Source organism: Triticum aestivum, chromosome 7B (genome assembly GCF_018294505.1).
Source record: "Triticum aestivum cultivar Chinese Spring chromosome 7B, IWGSC CS RefSeq v2.1, whole genome shotgun sequence".
Taxonomy (NCBI): Eukaryota; Viridiplantae; Streptophyta; class Magnoliopsida; order Poales; family Poaceae; genus Triticum; species Triticum aestivum.
Genome location: NC_057813.1, coordinates 544530052 through 544548493, shown reverse-complemented (window position 1 = coordinate 544548493; position 18442 = coordinate 544530052). Strand labels below are relative to the sequence as shown.

Below are 18442 nucleotides of genomic sequence, written 5' to 3'. Positions count from 1 at the left end.
ATACAGGACTGACCGACTGAGGTGTTTAGTCTAACTCAATCAACAGAAAAGGCATCTGGCCAGTGCATCTCGACTAGCAAAGCGTCTGCCACCTATGGCCCAACAGAAAAGCAGCACAGGCTGCTGCCAGAGAGCGGGGCGGCAGGTGCCATGTCGCCAGCCCGTTCCGTTTTCGCATGCGTCGTCGGTCAAAATTCTGTGCAGCTGAGGCTGCCGCCTAAGCCGGTGGCGGCAGGTGCTGCCGCCGGATCCCGTGGCGGCAGGTGCCACGTGTCGGCTGGCGCACCTGCCGCCACGGTGTAGGTGGTCTTTTTTGACATTTTTGTTCATGGGTGGTCTTTTTTGACATTTTCACTGGTCAAGGGGTCCTTTTTGTCAAAAATTCGGCCAGGAGGAGGGTGCGTAGCGTGGAACAGGATTATACGATGAACCCACCGTTTGATATGACGATCCCGTCACGGAAGCAGCTCACATGTTCCGACGGTACAGGCTTATGAATAGGTGACGTTTCAAAGCTTTCTTAAAAATGAAAAAAAAAACTCTTAGCGCTCCCGCGACGCTCCCCGCGAGCACCATGGGAGAACCCTAGCGCCGCCACCCTCCGGGCGTCCTCCTTCCCTTCTTCCCCACGCCGCCGTCGGTGGGCGCGGGCGGCGGCAGGGATTCTCATCCTCTCCCTTCTGGATTCATGGGCTGCGGGGGGAGGGGGGGCTTTTGTGGCGGGGGCGCGGGCGCGGTTTCGGCCTCTGGCGGCGGGGTCAGGCGGTGCGGCGCTGTTGCAGGGCGTCCCGGTCGGCTCCGGGGTATGGCAGCGGCGGCCGGCTGGGACTCTGCCTAGATCCGGTTCGTCTCTTCCCTTGGTGCCTCGGGTGCTACTCGAGGCTGAAGTGTTCGCGGCGCAGCTGGGGTGGCCTGCCGGCGGTGGCATGGATGGCTAGGACGCATCGGGCTTCCTGGTCCAGGGAGCGAGCGTGGCTGTCGGGCGGAGGTGCGTTCGGTGGCGGTGTATCTGCAGTTCTGCACATCGGCTCCCTACGGCGCGGGCTGAGAGTGCCGTGGCCTGGTGACCCCGAGGTCGTCGGGCGGCAGGTGCAGACGGCAGCTCTTCTCACGGGCGTGGAGGCGGGGCTGAGGTTAGTGGGTGGTGGCTATGGTGTTGAACGGCGGTGACGGACTTGGCTAGGCGAGCCGAGGGGTTATGCAGAGAATAAGACTGACACTGTTGTAGTTCCTATAGTCGGAAACAACTTTGATTCACTTGGAGAAGCATATGACTATTTACAATCTGTATTCCTGAGAAATTAGGTTTGGAATTAGGTATGGAAAAAGGAGACTGAACGTTGAGAGAACAAAATGTATGCAGGAGATAGTCTGCGACTGCTCGGTTAGTATTACTTTCTATTCACCGTTGGCATAACAAAACTTTCTATTCAGACTTATGCTTGTGCCAAGAAAAAAAAATCTGACATATTGTTATTTGTTACAAACATTTTGCAGGGGGTCCCAAAAAGAAGTAATACACGGTCTTGCCGGTGTAGGTGCCCAGCGATGATATGGTTGCTCCGGTCAAAAGACAACAGCTGGTACATAAACGAGCACATGACATCCCATAATCACTCTCTTACAGATAAGTCTGGCTAGAAACTATACTCGTAGACATACAGATATATATACACATGACCTTGTTAAGTAGCTCCGTGAAAATAATATTTGCTTCAGCAAGGTGTACAATATAATTTATACACTCGGATTGCCACCATAAAACGTTCTCTTGGATATAGCTTTTCGGTGCCACCAAAAATTGTTTCTATTGGTGTCGATGATCACTCGTAAAATGAAAAGAATTGGGTGGTGTGTTGAAATTGTGAGATAGCCATGTAGGACGAGGTGCTCTATTGTACTTGAGTAAGGATCTGGAGTATTAGTCGTGTTCTTGCCTGAAGGACTTACTTTTAGACTAGACTATTTACAGATCAGAGACTGACATTCACATGTGAATTACTTAATTCCATATGTTACAACTTAATACCGTACTTAGTACAGTACTATTACTGACTTTGGTTTATTGAGTGACCTTGCATCAGTACCATATTTAGCATCTATAGAACACTTGTGTAGTTTCTTGGTTTTAAACATTTAATCAGCTTCCATCCACTTCAAATGTAGTTAATTGGCCTTAGTTTTATCAGCAGTCCATTACTCCCTCTGTTCCAAAATAGATGACTCAACTTTGTATTAACTTTAGTATAAAGTTGGGTCATCTATTTTGGAACGGAGGGAGTATTTGATAATTGATAGACTTAGAATTGAAGTAGCTTTTGTACAGCATGGCAGCTGCTGTCGAATATGAATGATGATTGATGAATGCTTGCTCCTTGTACTGCTTGCCGTTAGGTAGCATGGCATGGGGGGACGAGGATCAATCAAGCACTTGATAAAAGAGACACCAAATGGGGAAGTATTATCTATTCTGATCTCTTTCTCATTAATTTTCTATCTTAACTCTATATTTACATGGCATATTTTTATTTTATTTCATATATACTCGCCGTATTTCTGAATGGCTGTTTCTGGAACATGTCGTATCCTATGTCCCCGTATGCGTATCCCCGTCTTTCCGTCCCCGTGTCCATGCTTTTTAGCTTATTACTACCTATATTTGTGAAATGTCTTAATGTTGTTGTGCTATATTTACGAAATTTTATACATCAGATTGTGTGCTTAATACTGCTACACTTGCAAAATGTCCGATGAGCGGTTTCGGATATGATAAGTTTGAATGGGTACAATGCAGCTGGGACTAACCAAATAGTTAATCAATAGCAGGGATTACAAGGTTGCTAGGGAATCAACCTCCACAAAGATTGATTGACAAGTACGGGATCAACCCAATCACTGGGTGGATTAGTTCCACTAGGGGATTGGCCGGTCCCCCTATAACCAAACAAGGCCTACGGTTGTCCTGCATCTGGTGGAACATCGTAACAAAGATGGACTTTGCCTTAAACATGTAGCCAGTTTCAGAAATGGTGTTCATCGTGTACTTTGTTTTTCCTGTAGGGTGAGTCTAGTTTCTGTTTTTTTGGTTTGGACCTACATAAATTATGTTGTTCAATCATACGGGCGGGGGTTCTAACTTGTGGAGCCCATGTCATGAATTTGCAGGCAGCACGGGTGATGAAAGCTAACACGTCATCGGAGCAGCATGCGAGTGAGGTGTACACTAGGGCCCATGTTCGAGAAGTTTGGCCAGATACTGTAGGAAGCAGGGCAGTACAGGGTCGAACCTGTTGAGCAAGGCATGAAGTACCTAGTGCGGCGGCACAATCCGGAGAGGCATGACAAACGGTGCAAGGTGGTGTATGAGGTCACAGTTGATGGAGGGGGTGATCAGTTTCTATGCGAGTGCGGCAACTTCGAGCACACGAGAATGTTGTGCAGTCATTCACTGAAGGCACATAAAATTTGTTCAAATGCTTCATGCCTATAGCGACAGTGTTTAATGGACCAACATGTGACATCTCGATTAATGATGCTACTCAGGTGCAAGTCATGGATTTTATGGGAGTCACGGAGACACACCAGACAGAGGTGACATGCTGAAGAAACCGAGGAGGTAGCTGAAATGCACCCACTGTGCCGTAGGTGGTCACCGGCGAAACATGTGCGGAAACCCAAGTATGGTGCTTCATGCAGTGCCTCCTGCTGAAACCCCAATCCGGCTGGAGGTGACAGTTGTGTAGTTAGCTTTGTTTCTAGTTTTGCGTCCAATTTGTACAATTTGATTTTGTCTTGTGAGCTAGTAGGATAGTAGGATTTTCCTAAACCTGTGTGCATTTAACGTAACCCTGTGTCACCCGCAAAATAAGCTACAACTATTGTGAAAAATTATGATTGTTAACGAGGCATGTTCGTATATTTTCTCAGATCACTTCCTATTGTTGCTGCATTAGCCGCTGCACATGGAAAAAAATTATATGAGACCAGCTGTCATATAAATCAGGTGAGAACATTCCTTTGAAAATCAGGTGAGAACATATTGCAAGCCTGCCGTCACAAGGTGCTGTGCGAACATCTCCAGAATGGTACTGTGCTAGCCGCTGTTGCGTGTTTTCTTTTTACAAAGATTGTATTACAAAGAACATAGACAATGAATCCGTTGCCTCAGACGTAATGTCAATCAGCAAACAGCTTATAAAATGAGTGACAAGTACCTTAGCCACAACTGTTGACACGGCTAGCAAGCAGCACTCCTGGAACGAGGCATGTGTGTACGGCTGCCGTTACGGTGTGTACGTCCCACGGCAAATAAAATGAGTGATCATGGTGTGCCGACGCACACAGATCGGCCGTTACGTACCGGGCGTCGTCACCGCGTCCAGAAAACGGCCGTCAGCTACGCACGCAGGTCCAGCCAACCCATATACGGCCCAAGAAAAAAGATTTTAAGAGAAGACAGCCGACAATACCTGACACAGCCCATATCCCCAGGGGAACGAGCGCCTAGCGATTCCGAGACCATGCGAGCTCGTCCGCTCTTGCGAATTTTCGATTTGTCCATCCCCTTGTCTAATGGAGAGAGGAGAGGGAAGGGAGGAAGGAAATAATGGGTTTATGGTGGAGTCCGAGGCTGAGTTGACGGTTGACGCGGACCTCCGAACTCCCTCGGAGCTCCCGTGATTTGGTGAGAGTTTGTGGGATTTTGGACAGTCCAAACATTTGGTGCGGCTGAGTCAAGAATGCTGCTACCAGCGGCGCAGGGACCTGGAACCAACTGCGCCGGGAGTTTCAACCATCGACGCGGGAAGGTCGAGCGATGGAGCCAAGAATGTTGCAACCAATGGTGTAAGAAGTTGGGACTAGCTATGTCGGGAGCTACGATGAGTCTGTTGTAATGCTGCGTCGGGACGTGAGCGCCGCGAGAATGCTACAACTGGCCCGGATCGTCCATGTTGCAACTGGCGATGTCGGAAGCTACAATGATGTGCGGTGGTGCTGTGCTGGGACAAACCCACCGGCGACATACGCCGAACCGCCCTCCGACGATGAACGCCGGACGAAGATAGAAGAAGATAAACAGAATTTTTCGGCGACGAACGCCCCGGCCGCCAAACGACCTGTATGTTGGCTTCTATTCAACTCAACTACTCAAACACACATACATGGAGGTACACACGCACACACGCAACACAACCCCAGAAGAACTCTCACATCGACCGGGCGCATACCTAGTCCCGACAAAGACTACATTTTCCATAGGCCCCTCCCCCTCAGTTCGGCACATACTGTCATCGTGGCGCGGCAAGAGACCGGCACCCTTACATCAGTACACAATGGAGGGTTTTATACCCAGGCTAGCGCACACACATGACTCGGTCACCAACTCCACGCACGCACGTCCAGCACTAATCTTGCTAACTAACCACATGACCCGGTAGCTAACCAACTAACTAGCCTACATGCGTGTCATATCCATCCGATGCATGCACCTAGCTAACAACCTGGACGTGGCCCGGCTTTGTAGCCCTCTGTTACCCACGCACGGAGCGCCTGCTCAGACTAGCCACAGTGAGAGTAACTTCGGTAGTAACATCGAGCCCAACTCAGCAAATTTGCTTATGTGGTAATGAGTTAATGAGGAGAGATGTAGTACTAGTAACTTAGCTAGTTACTGCAACATCACATGTCCCAATGCAATATGAGTCTATAGCCTAATAAATGAAGCTTTGCATGTTACCACACTTATATTACTACCCACTATTGAGGTAGTAACATAGTCTAGGGACATGTGTATGTTACTAATGCATGTTACTCTCCATTGTGGCTAGTCTCAACCCATCACCACAACAACGGACACGCTCGCCAAGACCATCGACGCGGGCATGCACCGGCGCCCGGCTCGACGCACGCACACACACGTGGCTTTTGTCTAACACTTTCACCCTAAGCCACGACCTCGCCGCGTAGCCTGCCAGCACGAGCCCCGACTCGTCGTCGACGTCGTCTTTAACACCTCCGTCGTCCCTGTAACATGTCGCCTGCTCGTGGTCGCTGGAGTTGACGCTGCTGCTTCCATCGTCATTGTCGTCAGGGCCGCGGACCCGACTTGACGCGCTAACGCCGGTCGCCACTGCCACGGACTCGACCTGCCGCACCGACGCCGGTCGCCACCATGCTTGCCGCGTGCCGCCACCGCGCCGCCGAAGCCTCCACGTCCGCCGAGCTCATCGCGGACTCACCGTGTGTCGCCTTCGCCTCCGCCATGACCGCTGCAGCGCCGCACACCTCCATAGGCCGACACACCGCCCGGAGCTCCATCGCGCAGCCGCCGGCGAGCGCCGTCATCGCTGTCACGCCTCCGGCACGGCAAGCACACCCAAGACACCAAGCTCATGATATCAAATGTTGGGACAAACCCACCGACGACATACGCCGAACCGCCCTCCGGCGATGAACACCGGACGAAGATAGAAGAAGATGAATAGAATTTTTCGGCGACTAACGCCCCGGCCGCCGAACGGCCTGTATGTTGGCTTCTATTCAACTCAACTACTCAAACACACATACATGAAGGAACACACGCACACACGCAACACAACCCCGAAAGAGCTCTCACATCAACCGGGCGCATACCACGGTCCCGACGGAGACTGCATCTTTCATAGCCCCCCCCCCCCTCCTCGATTCGGCGCATACCGTCACCGTGGCGCGGCAACAGACCGGCGCCCTTACATCAGTACACAATGGAGGGTTTTATACCCAGGCTAGCGCACACACGCGACTCGGCCACCAACTCCAAGCACCCACGTCCAGCACTAATCTTGCTAACTAACCACATGACCCTGTAGCTAACGAACTAACTACCCTACATGCGTGTCATATCCATCTGAAGCATGCACCTAGCTAACAACCTGGACGTGGCCCGGCTTTGTAGCCCTCTGCTACCCACGCATGCAGCGCCTGCTCAACCCATCACCACAGCAACGGACACGCTCGCCAAGACCATCGACGCGGCCATGCACCGGCGCCCGGCTCGACGCACGCACACACACGTGGCTTATGTCTAACATGCTGTGAGCGGGTGATGCCAGAGCAACGATGGGGTGTGGTGGTGTTGCGAGCTCCAGTGCCAACTGTGACCCGGCGACGGCCAGTGTTGCGAGTTGGCGTCTTCCTTCGCAGCGAGTGGCAACATGTACTGTCCCGGCCACGCCGACCGGTTCCTCACCGTTACGCTTGACGGTATTTAGACTGCTATCACAGACCAACACTAATTTTTCCTACGCACTTTATCATCACTCGTGCGTATCCGGAATAAACTTTCAGTCGGTCACACTTCAAATCGTTCCAAGTCAAGCATGATTAATTTTGAGGTTTCGGTTCTTTGCAAATGGGCTCCCAAAAAAGGAAGACTCCTTATTGATATGAGTAATATATCATTCCTATTAAGTTAGGATGTCACATATATCGACGTCCTCATCGTCACACAGGAACGTTGCCCCTTAGCACACGTCTATGTGCGCCAGTGCCAGCATCAACATGTGCCCATGATGTGTGCCACGACAGGCCACACGCATCATGTACATTGTGTGTCTGCGTCGCTGATCCACACATGCTTGTGTAACCGCAAGGGTCAGTTCTGGTACCATTTTGTAACGCCTTGGAAGTAGCCACCAGTTCCCCACCGCTACGTCTAGCGGACTGGCCCCGCAGAATGAAACTAGTCTTTCCTGCGCACCCGGGATCATCTTCTCAAGTCGCTCACCCATCCTCAAATATCTTCAAGCCAAGCACACTTAACATTGAGGTCCTTGAGAATGGGCCCCTAGAAAAAAAGGAATTGGTCATTGATATGAGTAGCCTATCATTCCTATTAACCTAGGATGTGACACTATAGTCCGCCTATGTCACCTTATTATATTTCCTCTTAAAACTCGGGTACGTATTCATCTGTGTATTTTGGAAAGTAAGCAAAAAGTTATGGTGTTGGTGAACCCACGAGACAACATAGCCATGACGGTGAGCGCAACCCAAGGAGAACTGATGGTGATGGTGGAATCGCAACCGCTATATCCCATCTAAATCGTGAAGACTACACACCATGAGCGTTGATGATGGCGTTCGTCATGGAGACGGTTGAGGTCTAGGAAGTCGTCGATCCAAACGACAACTGGTACGCAAAGGGTAGCGTGAAATATCGACATGATGGCAAGGTGCTGAAGGCGATCTACTCCGTCGCTCCAAAGGATATGTTATTCATCTAATTCTTCTTATCTATATTTTTAGGGAGTATATGTACCTTTATTAACTCACATGTGGAAAATGAATTTGCCTCTAAATATATGGTTTTTCTATGGTAGGTGGTCAATTATATTATGCGAGCGCTTTCTAGCTAGGCATGGTCCGGCCAATGGTCGTTACCTCTCTCCGATGTTGAGGAGTCTATTGACCTTTTGGTGTTCCTATGTTCTGGTGTTGTTTTAGTTCGGGTTGTTGTTTGGGAGTCTTGGGATGGTCTTGGTTACTGATGAATGTTGAGTGGTTTCTAGCTTTGGCGAACAACAAAAATAATTCTTCAGCCTCTAGTTTATTTGGTGTAGGGTTGTTGTGGTTGGTCGGAGTTATGGACAACATGTAATCACCTGATCTTTCACACTATTGCGCTTTACCGGATTTTGTGTGGGCTTGATACAATCTATTGTGTCACTTTATTTCTGCCGCAATGGCGCACACTGTGGATTTAACCAATTTGAAGAAGTTTGACCCATTTTGCATGATACTTATCATTAGTAAGATTGCTGCGTTGATCACCCACGATAGAGGTCAGGGTTTTACCTAGTTTTAATAACAAGAAGCTTGATTGGGCAATTAGAAGATGCAGAAATGTCGCTTTAAACTATAGTCAGCTATAGTTCTTTCTATTACTGGGGATCCTTCTTCCCAAGGTCTACTTCCTGCTTTATGTTTTTTGTAGGTACCCCAGCATGAAACACAAAACCTTGTATCACATTTTGCTTTATATAAAGTTGGGCCATTGTCCTTTCATCTAAAAAGGGTTACAAATGGCACATGACACTATTCACATGCTCAAGTCATAATGCTGCACTGCTATACATACCATCCTCCCAGCTTGTGCTTTTATTTATGTAAGCCTCCGAGCATGCTACCACTTTTATGTTAGCACAATGCGCCACAATACTAGATTTGTTCATGAAATTTGTGATCTATTGGACGGTGAAGTCTTTATGAAAAGGAGGCAGCAGGAATTCACGTTCGGGCTGTTTAGATATATTTTTTATGGGGTCGGTGTGTTAAGATAAACTTCACCTTTTCTTACTTAATCGACCAGAATGCAAGATGAAGGAGCAGTGAAGTGCTATGGCTTGGTATCATGTGCCACAACAAATTTAGCCTGTTTCATAGAAAGCATTATCCCAAGACACTGCAATGATCTGTACTTCCACATCATATCTTGGCGTTTCTTGGAAGGACAATTTTGCTTCTATTTTAACTGGTTTATTCTCATTTTAAATGCGAATATAAAAACCTGATGTGGAAATCCTCTTAGATATATGTACTACTAGTTTGTTTAAAAAATTAGCAAACTAAAAGGAAAGAAAAACTCGTCTTACCAAATATTTTTATGACATCAGTTCTAAGAACACAAAGGATTTTTTCACAAATTAGTTTCATTCATCAATAACTGTTCAATTTTTGTATAAATATCAAAATGTGCTACGTTGTATCAACAATATATTGCCAATGTATCATCTCTGTGTACTTTATTTTATATTTTTACTTTAAACCTAGTTTGTAAAGTACATCAAAAGGGTTTTGAGACAGTGACATGTCATGAAACGTATTGCATACAGTTCTACACATACGATGGCTATGTGCCATCAGTCCTCTGTGCCAGATCAACATTGCACACACCACCAACCAGGTTTTATGTAACATTTGTTTTGCTTCCCCGCAAAAATACAAATAACACTAAATTTAATTTTATAGGATAGGTCAGTTCCTCTGATTTTAGTGAGGGTGTCATGAGAGAATTGTGATTAAAGACAGGGGAAATTATTCAATTTTGGTCACTTCACATAAGAGGAAAAGAAACAGAAAAACTTGATGCAAAGTCCAACATGGAGGAAACCAGTAAATCAAAAGGTGGGAAAGTTGAAGCAGAGATTTTTAAATTAAGATCATAATTCACTTAATACACCCAGTTAGCGAATCCTGGATGTTGCAATTTGCACAGGCTTCATTTGGATCTTGCACTACATTTACCAGACATTCTTACCGTATCCACTTCTTTGATACTTTGAGAGGGCTGGTATGAAAGATTAACTGATTGTGGTGAGAGTTTTCCTTCTTGTCAGTTGATGGTGTTACAAGAGTTAAATGCACAATTGAGTTGTAGCTTTCAGAAATTCAACTTAATTATGTGAGCTGTTAGATCATATCTGATGACTGCGGTGGTTTGCCTCAAACTGGGGGGTTACAACTTACAATGCAGTCAAATCGCTTCAACTATTCCGCTCGGGTAGTTCCAAAGCCAACATAGCCGAACGGCCATAGGAACGTCCTAGATTGGCTAGCTCATGGCTTGCAATATTTTTCTCCTGCATGGCTCAACAAAAGTTGACTTGCAATATTTTGCTTATAACTAAGATATATCTTTCAGCAAGACGATTACCAAGCTTTCCAGCCAGATGGGTGTATCGGGATCGATGTGTCCACTCGCAGTGATCATAGAGACTGACTTCGGGCTGAGATATCTATTTGTCTTAGCCTAGAGTTTTTCTTTTTCTTTGAGCATAGTTATTATTTTCATTTTAGTTGCTTAGGACATCAATTAATATTTCATGACTACACGCCATGAGCGTTGATGATGGCGTTCGTCATGGAGACGATCGAGGTCTAGGAAGTCGTCGATCCAAACATCAATTGGCACGCAAAGGGTAGCGTGAAATACCGACATGATGGCAGGGTGCTGAAGGCGATCTACTCCATTGCTCCAAAAGATATGTTATTCATCCAATTCTTCTTATCTATATATTTAGGGAGTATAGATACCTTTATTTAACTCACATCTGGAAAATGAATTTGCCTCTGAATATAGGGTTTTTCTATGGTAGGTGGTCCATTATATTATGCGAGCGCTTATTCTAGCTAGGCATGGTCTGGCCAATGGTCGTTACCTCTTTGCGATGTTGAGGAGTCTATTGACCTTTTGGTGGTCCTATGTTCTGGTGTTGTTTTAGTTCGGGTTGTTGTTTGGGAGTCTTGGGATGGTCTTGGTTACTGATGAATGCTGGGTGGTTTCTAGCTTTGGCGAACAATAAAAATAATTCTTCAGCCTAGTTTATTTGGTGTAGGGTTGTTGTGGTTGGTGGGAGTACTTATGGACGACATGTAATCACCTGATCTTTCACACGATTGCACTTTACCGGATTTTATGTGGGCTTGATACAATCTATTGTGTCACTTTATTTCTACCGCAATGGCGCGCACTGTGGAATTAACCAATTTGAAGAAGTTTGACCCATTTTTCCTGATACTTGTCATTGCAGTAAGATGGCTGTGTGGATCATCCACGATAGAGGCCAAGGTTTTACCTAGTTTTAATAACGAGAAGTTTGATTGGGCGATTAGAAGATGCAGAAATGTCGCTTTAAACTATAGTCAGCTCCCCTCCGTCCGGTGAAGAGTGTACATCTAGCTTCAAAATTTGTCCACAAAAGAGTGTACTTCTATCTTCCCAATGCACTTTAAAGTGGGAAAAAATATTTCTCTCCCATCACACGGTAATCAAGACCAATAGCAATCTACACATGATCTTCTTAATTTCTGCATGCACTTAGCTCATTGGAGGGTGGGTAATTAAAGAGGAGAGAGAGGATGACTTGCACCTTTCCAATGCATTTTTTACTCAACTCCATAATTTATCCTAAAATTTCTAGATTTACACTCTTCACCGGATGGAGGGAGTATCGTTCTTTCTATTAATGGGGATCCTTCTTCCCAAGGTCTACTTCCTGCTTTAAGTTTTCGTTTTCTAGGTACCCCAACATGGAACGCAAAACCTTGTATCACATTTTGATTTATATAAAGTTGGGTCATTGTCCTTTCATCTAAAAAGGGTTACAAATGGCACATGAAACTATTCACATGCGTCAATTCATAATGTTGCACTGCTATACATACCATCCTCCCAGCTTGTGCTTTTATTTATATAACCCGCCGAGCATGCTACCTATTCTATGTTAGCACAATGCGCCACAATACTAGATTTGTTCATGAAATTTGTGATCTATTGGATTGTGAAATCTTCAGGAAAAGGAGGCAGCAGGAATTAACGTTCGGGCTGTTTAGATATATTTTTTATGGGGTCGGGCTGTTAAGATAAACATCACCCTTTGTTGCTTAATCGATCAGAACACAAGATGAAAGATCAGAGAAGTGTGATGACTTGGTATCATGTGCCACAACAAATTTAGCATGTTTCATAGAAAGCATTAACCCAAGACACTGCAATGATCTGGACTTCCACATCATATCTTGGCGTTTCTTGGAAGGACAATTTTGCTTCTATTTAACTGGTTTATTCTCATTTTAAATGCGAATATAAAAAACTGATGTGGAAATCCTCTTAGATATATGTACTACTAATTTGTTTAAAAAATTAGCAAACTAAAAGGAAAGAAAAACTCGTCTTACCAAATATTTTTGTGACAACATTTCTAAGAACACAAAGGAATTTTTCACAAATTAGTTTCATTCGTCAATAACTGTTCAATTTTTATATAAATATAAAATTGTGCTACGTTGTATCAATAATATATGCCCAATGTATCATCTCTGTGTACTTTATTTTCTATTTTTACTTTAAACCTAGTTTGTAAAGTACATCAAAATGGTTTTGAGACAGTGACATGTCATGGAAAGTATTGCATACAGTTCTACACATACAATGGCCATGTGCCATCAGTACTCCGTGCCAGATCAACATTGCACATACGACCAACCAGGTTTTATGTAACGTTTGTTTTGCTTTCCCGCAAAAATACAAATAACACTAAATTTAATTTTGTAGGATAGGTCAGTTCCTCTGATTTTAGTGAGGGTGTCATGAGAGAATTGTGATCAAAGACTGGGGAAATTGTTCAATTTTGGTCACTTCACATAAGAGGAAATGAAACAGAAAAACTTGATGCAAAGTTCTACATGGAGGAAACCAGTAAATCAAAAGGTGGCAAAGTTGACGCAGAGATTTTTATATTAAGATCAGAATTCACTTAATACACCCAGTTATCGAATCTTGGATGTTGCAATTTGCACAGGCCTCATTTGGATCTTGCACTACATGCATTTACCAGACATTCCGTACCATATCCACTTCTTTGATATTTTAAGAGGGCCGGGATGATAGAGTAACTGATTGTGGTGAGAGTTTTCCTTCTTGTCAGTTGATGGTGTTACAAGAGTTAAATGCACAGTTGAGTTGTAGCTTTCAAAAATTCAACTTAATTACTTGAGCTATTAGATCAGATCTGATGACTATGGTGGTTTGCCTCAAAGTGGGGGGTTACAACTTACAATGCAGTCAAATCGCTTCAACTATTCCGCTTGGGTAGTTCTGAAGCCAACATGGTCGTTCGGCCATAGGACCGTCCTAGATTAGCTAGCTCATGGCTTGCAATATTTTTCTCGTGCATGGCTCAACAAAAGAAGACTTGCAATATTTTGCTTATAACTAAGATATATCTTTCACAAGACGATTACCAAGCTTTCCAGCCAGATGGGCGTATCAGGATCGATGTGTCCACTCACAATGATCATAGAGACTGACTCCAGGATGAGATAGTTGTTCGTCTTAGCCTACAGTTGTTTTTCTTTGAGCATAGTTATTATTTTCATTTAATTGCTTAGGACATCAACTAATATTTCTTGTTAGATCTCCCGTACTAGACTTGCGGTGCAAGGACGTACAAGGTCATGTACTAAACCAAGTGAGACGTCAAAGCAGGTTTGCAAAATGGCTATACGATCATAATCTCGGACGACCTTATAACATGGGTTGCCGGCTATGTCATGTGTTGTCCTGCACGCTGAAGTGCTCAGAGGCTTCTGAGTTCTAGGACTTGGTGAGGACCTTAAAACAGAGTATCATAGTGTTGTTGTACATGACGGCTCAGATTATAAATAACAAAGACATGACCTACCTTCCCATATCGCAGGGAGCTCACTGAAGACCTCAACAGAAAAGGATGAAAAAGCCATAGGAAAGAGAAGCAGAGGGAAGGGATCTCCGTTCAAGCTTGCAGCTCATCACATGGCCAAGAACACGCTTCCCTAGAACCAACAGAGATTACCTAGTGTAGCTTGAAGACGACATGGACAGAGTACCTAAGAAATCAACTTCTCTCGGTCACCCATGATGGTGCCTTCTGCAGCGAGCGACGCAGCGAGCACGCCCAGGTAATGTCTCATGAGCCAATTGAGGAAGGGTCCGGTTACTCGCTGACTCTCGGGAACAGCTTGTGAGCTGCCAGAGGTGACCTCCAAGAGTATAAGCATTTTCAGATGAGGTCTTTTACAGTACCTAGAATGCTTGTGGGCCGTCCATTCCTTCTAATCTAATGGATAAATTTAATCTGCACTCCAACACAATTGTAACGGAGTACCGTCTTAAGAAAATAGGGAGTACCCTGATCTTAGGGGTAAAATGGTAATCTCGTAGTATCATTTTGTGGCAGTATATATTTTTGTTCGGACTAACTCATGGTTAGCCCTAATTCCAAACTGAATGGGACAATTCATATGCATGTGTCGATGTTGCGGCAACCAAGTAGGTTTGTCGAAGAGGGATGATCATGCCTACGGTGAGCGGCCGGAGAGACGACGAGACAACATGATTAGGGTATCTGAGAAAAGAACGGAGTCATGAACAACACCCACGGAAATTTGGTGTTACGAAAGTGAGTACACGATGGGATTCCCCAATCTTGATATTGAATTTTGCACATCCAAGGAGAACTGTAGCATTCTTGTGGTGATGCCGCGTCTCAGTTCTCATTTGTTTGTGATTCACTTCAATCTCCCGATATTTATGGACCTTGTTTTTTTTTGCGGGAAATTTATGGACGTTGCTTGACTGAATGATCTGTCAATTTTATAATTATGATTAATGACCTTGCAATCTGATAAAATGACATGCAAATTTCAAAGTGCAATACGTCGGAGACATCGAGATGCATGCCGACGGCAGCACCAGTCACCGGTGGCGGGTGTAGCAGAAGATACCATGAAGCGCAGCAGCGCCTGAGATGGCACTGCGTGCCACGATGGCTGGTGTGCGTGACATATACGTGTGAGGAGAAGAGGAGGCCGCCGCCAGTCAAGTACGTGAGATGGGAGGAGACGGTTGCGTCATAACCGGGATAGATTAGGATGGGATATAATCATAGATTAGCAATTGGAAATGACCACATTACCCCGTAAAATGGACGGCCAGATTTACATGGTACTCCCCATCACATCGTGGAGTACCGGGGTACTGTAAAAGTGGTGCAACTTATACTGAAATTAGAACATTGTCGTTGACAAAAATCATATGATGGTTGGAGATAAAGACTAAAACTAATCCGCTAATCGCAATATGCATGCAAATAATATTTCTTGCATAACCTTTCTCGTGCTATGTTTTTAACCTTTCTAGTGAACAATATCATTTCGTGGAAGTTGATGTAGTGGCATGCAAATATTTTTTTTTTGACAAACTACACAAAGATATAGTACTAAATTGGTGAACATAAATTTAACAGGTAATATGTGGGCTTTTATCAATTTATATAACTCATTGCTATAAATATGAACAACACTAAGAGGGGACACTTCCGTAGGTCATACATAGATGAAAATATTGCATTACATTATATACATGCGGCATATTGCGAATAAAATAGCTATCAAAATTCAAGCGTGAGGACAGCGTGTGTGTGCAACAAGCATAAACCCTAACCCCCCGCCCCTCCTGCTTTAACAGTGCTGCTCTAGCTAACGTTGGGCTGAGGAAGCTATGTTGATTACTATTATTTTTACTACATCATGGAAGTTATTTGGGCTGAATCCTCCTTGTAGATGACTTTACTAGAAACATTACCAAAGTCGCCCAGGAATGGTTGGTGGGTTACATATACTGTGAGTTATGATATGCTAAATCATGACATCATCCCAGTGATTATAGCGGTATCCATCTCCCTTTATAACAAATGGGCTCAATGATAAATAACAGTGCATATGTTATTTTCATGCTTTAGAGCAAACCAATGTGACCACATCCATCCAATTATGCAAAAAGTCCAGCCAGAGAAACATATGAAGCTCAATGAAAAAGGGACATATCATGACAAGCTATGGGTGGTCGAATAGGAAGAAGAGGCATATGGAATCAATAGACTATCCATCTTCCTAGTTTGTTGCCCCCCCCCCTTTCTTGTTCAACTCATTCACATAAGATGGATTGGAATTCTCTGACATGGGATATGTCTTAACCCTATAGGGGTCATGTTTAATTTGCTTAGGATTAGTTGAGCATTTCCCCGAATAAGATACAATGTATAGTCAATTTACTGTTTCACTTCTGAAATGGTTTGACGTTAGGTAGCCACGTCCATGCATTGCAGTTTTCATCGTGAACCTCTCTATTGTCAATGCCTAATTTTGTACTTCTGATGCTAATTTTAACTAATTCAACATTATTTATGGTCCTTGTTAAAGCATTATTACCATTTTTCAGAATATTTTCACGTCACATTTCATATCAAGATTAGCAAGCTTCAATTGCACAACAAGATTAAGAAAAGTTACGCCAGTTTCTTTATAATGTGTTATACCAAGTCGACATAACTAAACCACTTTTCCCGGGCACACGTAGTGCATGATAAGTTACTAATCGGGCGTGGCTCACCTTAATTTAAGACATTAAAGACTTATTAGTTGCCACGTTTTATCTTTATTTCCATGTATGAATGGGTATCATATACTCTCTTATTATTTTTTTGCGGGGAATATACTCCATATGGTTTGACCTTAAGGCATTAGGTATTTGCGTTTCTTAACTCTAATACTTGTAGTTACATTGTGTGTGCCATTTTTCTTCTTTAGAGAGAAGGCTCAACTTTGAATTAACAAATACATCAATAGGCCAAGATTACACCAACAAACAGCTAAAAAACAACTTACAAAGAAAAGGAAATATGACAGATAGAAAGCTAGCAGAACAACTCACAACCCACAACAGAGCAAGCACACAAGAATACATACAAGAAGCACCGCTAGCAAAGCCATGGCCATCGACAACCACTACGGCCTACACTAAAAAGGCAACTAAGGACTATTATACCACTTAGCAGATAGCCAACTCTTGTTCCAAAATTATTCAGTTAGGCTTGACTTTAAGGCCATCATGTATTCGTGTCTCAACTCCAGTACTTGCCATAGTTACACACCGCGTACCACCATACACATACAAGTTTCCCTATTATTATTCTTGAATTATTCACTTAGTGTGTGGCTCAGGACTTGCCAGAGCTCCAAGATGTTTTGTGCTTCACCATTGTAGCCGTGATATCAAGAACCCATCAAGGGGTAGCGAAAGATGGAAAAGCTCAATTGTGACATGCTTAATTTAGAGTTCTTTTAAAATGTCCAGCTTGTCGGTATGATATACAATTTACCATTTTTAGTGGCATCAATTGATTTAAGCATCACAGTGTTGCTTAAGTTTATTCAATCTAAGGGGCAGATACAATGGCATAACACAATGTAATACAAGATTTATGCCAACATGTAACCTGCAAGTGCATCGGTCCTTGTGTGTGCGAGTACACATCAGCGAACTTCTGGAGGCATTGGTTTCTAAACAAATAAACCAAGAGTTCCAACTCATCTGATTTCTATGCCAGAAATTGATGATACTGCATTATCGGGTAATAAATGCGCATTCACAATTGCAACACACATTTTTCATACACCTTTGCTGCGGAATACTGCTTGTGACCTCTAGCATCTCCACTTATATGGCTATTAATTAGTATTATTTGATTATGAACTCCTCAAAACATGTGCGGTAGACGGTAGTCCCTTCCCGGGCCCCATCACACCATTTTTAACCGAGGCAGTTTATAAAACTTTAAGTCACCTATGAGCTCGTCATCTCGGTTGTCTGGCGGATGATTTGTCATCGTTGTCACGATAGGAAAAGGAAGCATTATTGGGTATGTGTTTGGTTGCCTGTATGGTGAAATAGACCGGCATTTAGCCGACCATGGTCAAGGAGAAGCTTCCTTGTGCTAGGTAATAGTGGTGCGTACTTTTCACCATGGCTAGCTTTTTTTGGCGAAAAGACTTGGGGATTATGTTGAAGATTCAAAAGTAGTAC

At 44.2% G+C, this 18442-nt stretch overlaps 1 long non-coding RNA gene across 3 annotated transcripts; it reads left to right on the top strand.

Annotated features, from left to right (window-relative positions):
* The first annotated feature begins 755 nt into the window (after positions 1–755).
* Positions 756–3931, top strand: LOC123161759 (uncharacterized). 3 transcript variants are annotated; one of them, XR_006480867.1, is made up of 4 exons: positions 756–1384; positions 1498–1583; positions 2327–3061; positions 3166–3931. It is a non-coding gene; the product is annotated as an uncharacterized lncRNA (long non-coding RNA). The 3 variants fall into 3 exon arrangements; XR_006480868.1 differs by having other exon boundaries at positions 758–1384; positions 2395–3061; XR_006480866.1 differs by lacking the exons at positions 756–1384; positions 1498–1583 and having other exon boundaries at positions 1601–3061.
* Positions 3932–18442: the final 14511 nt, after the last annotated feature.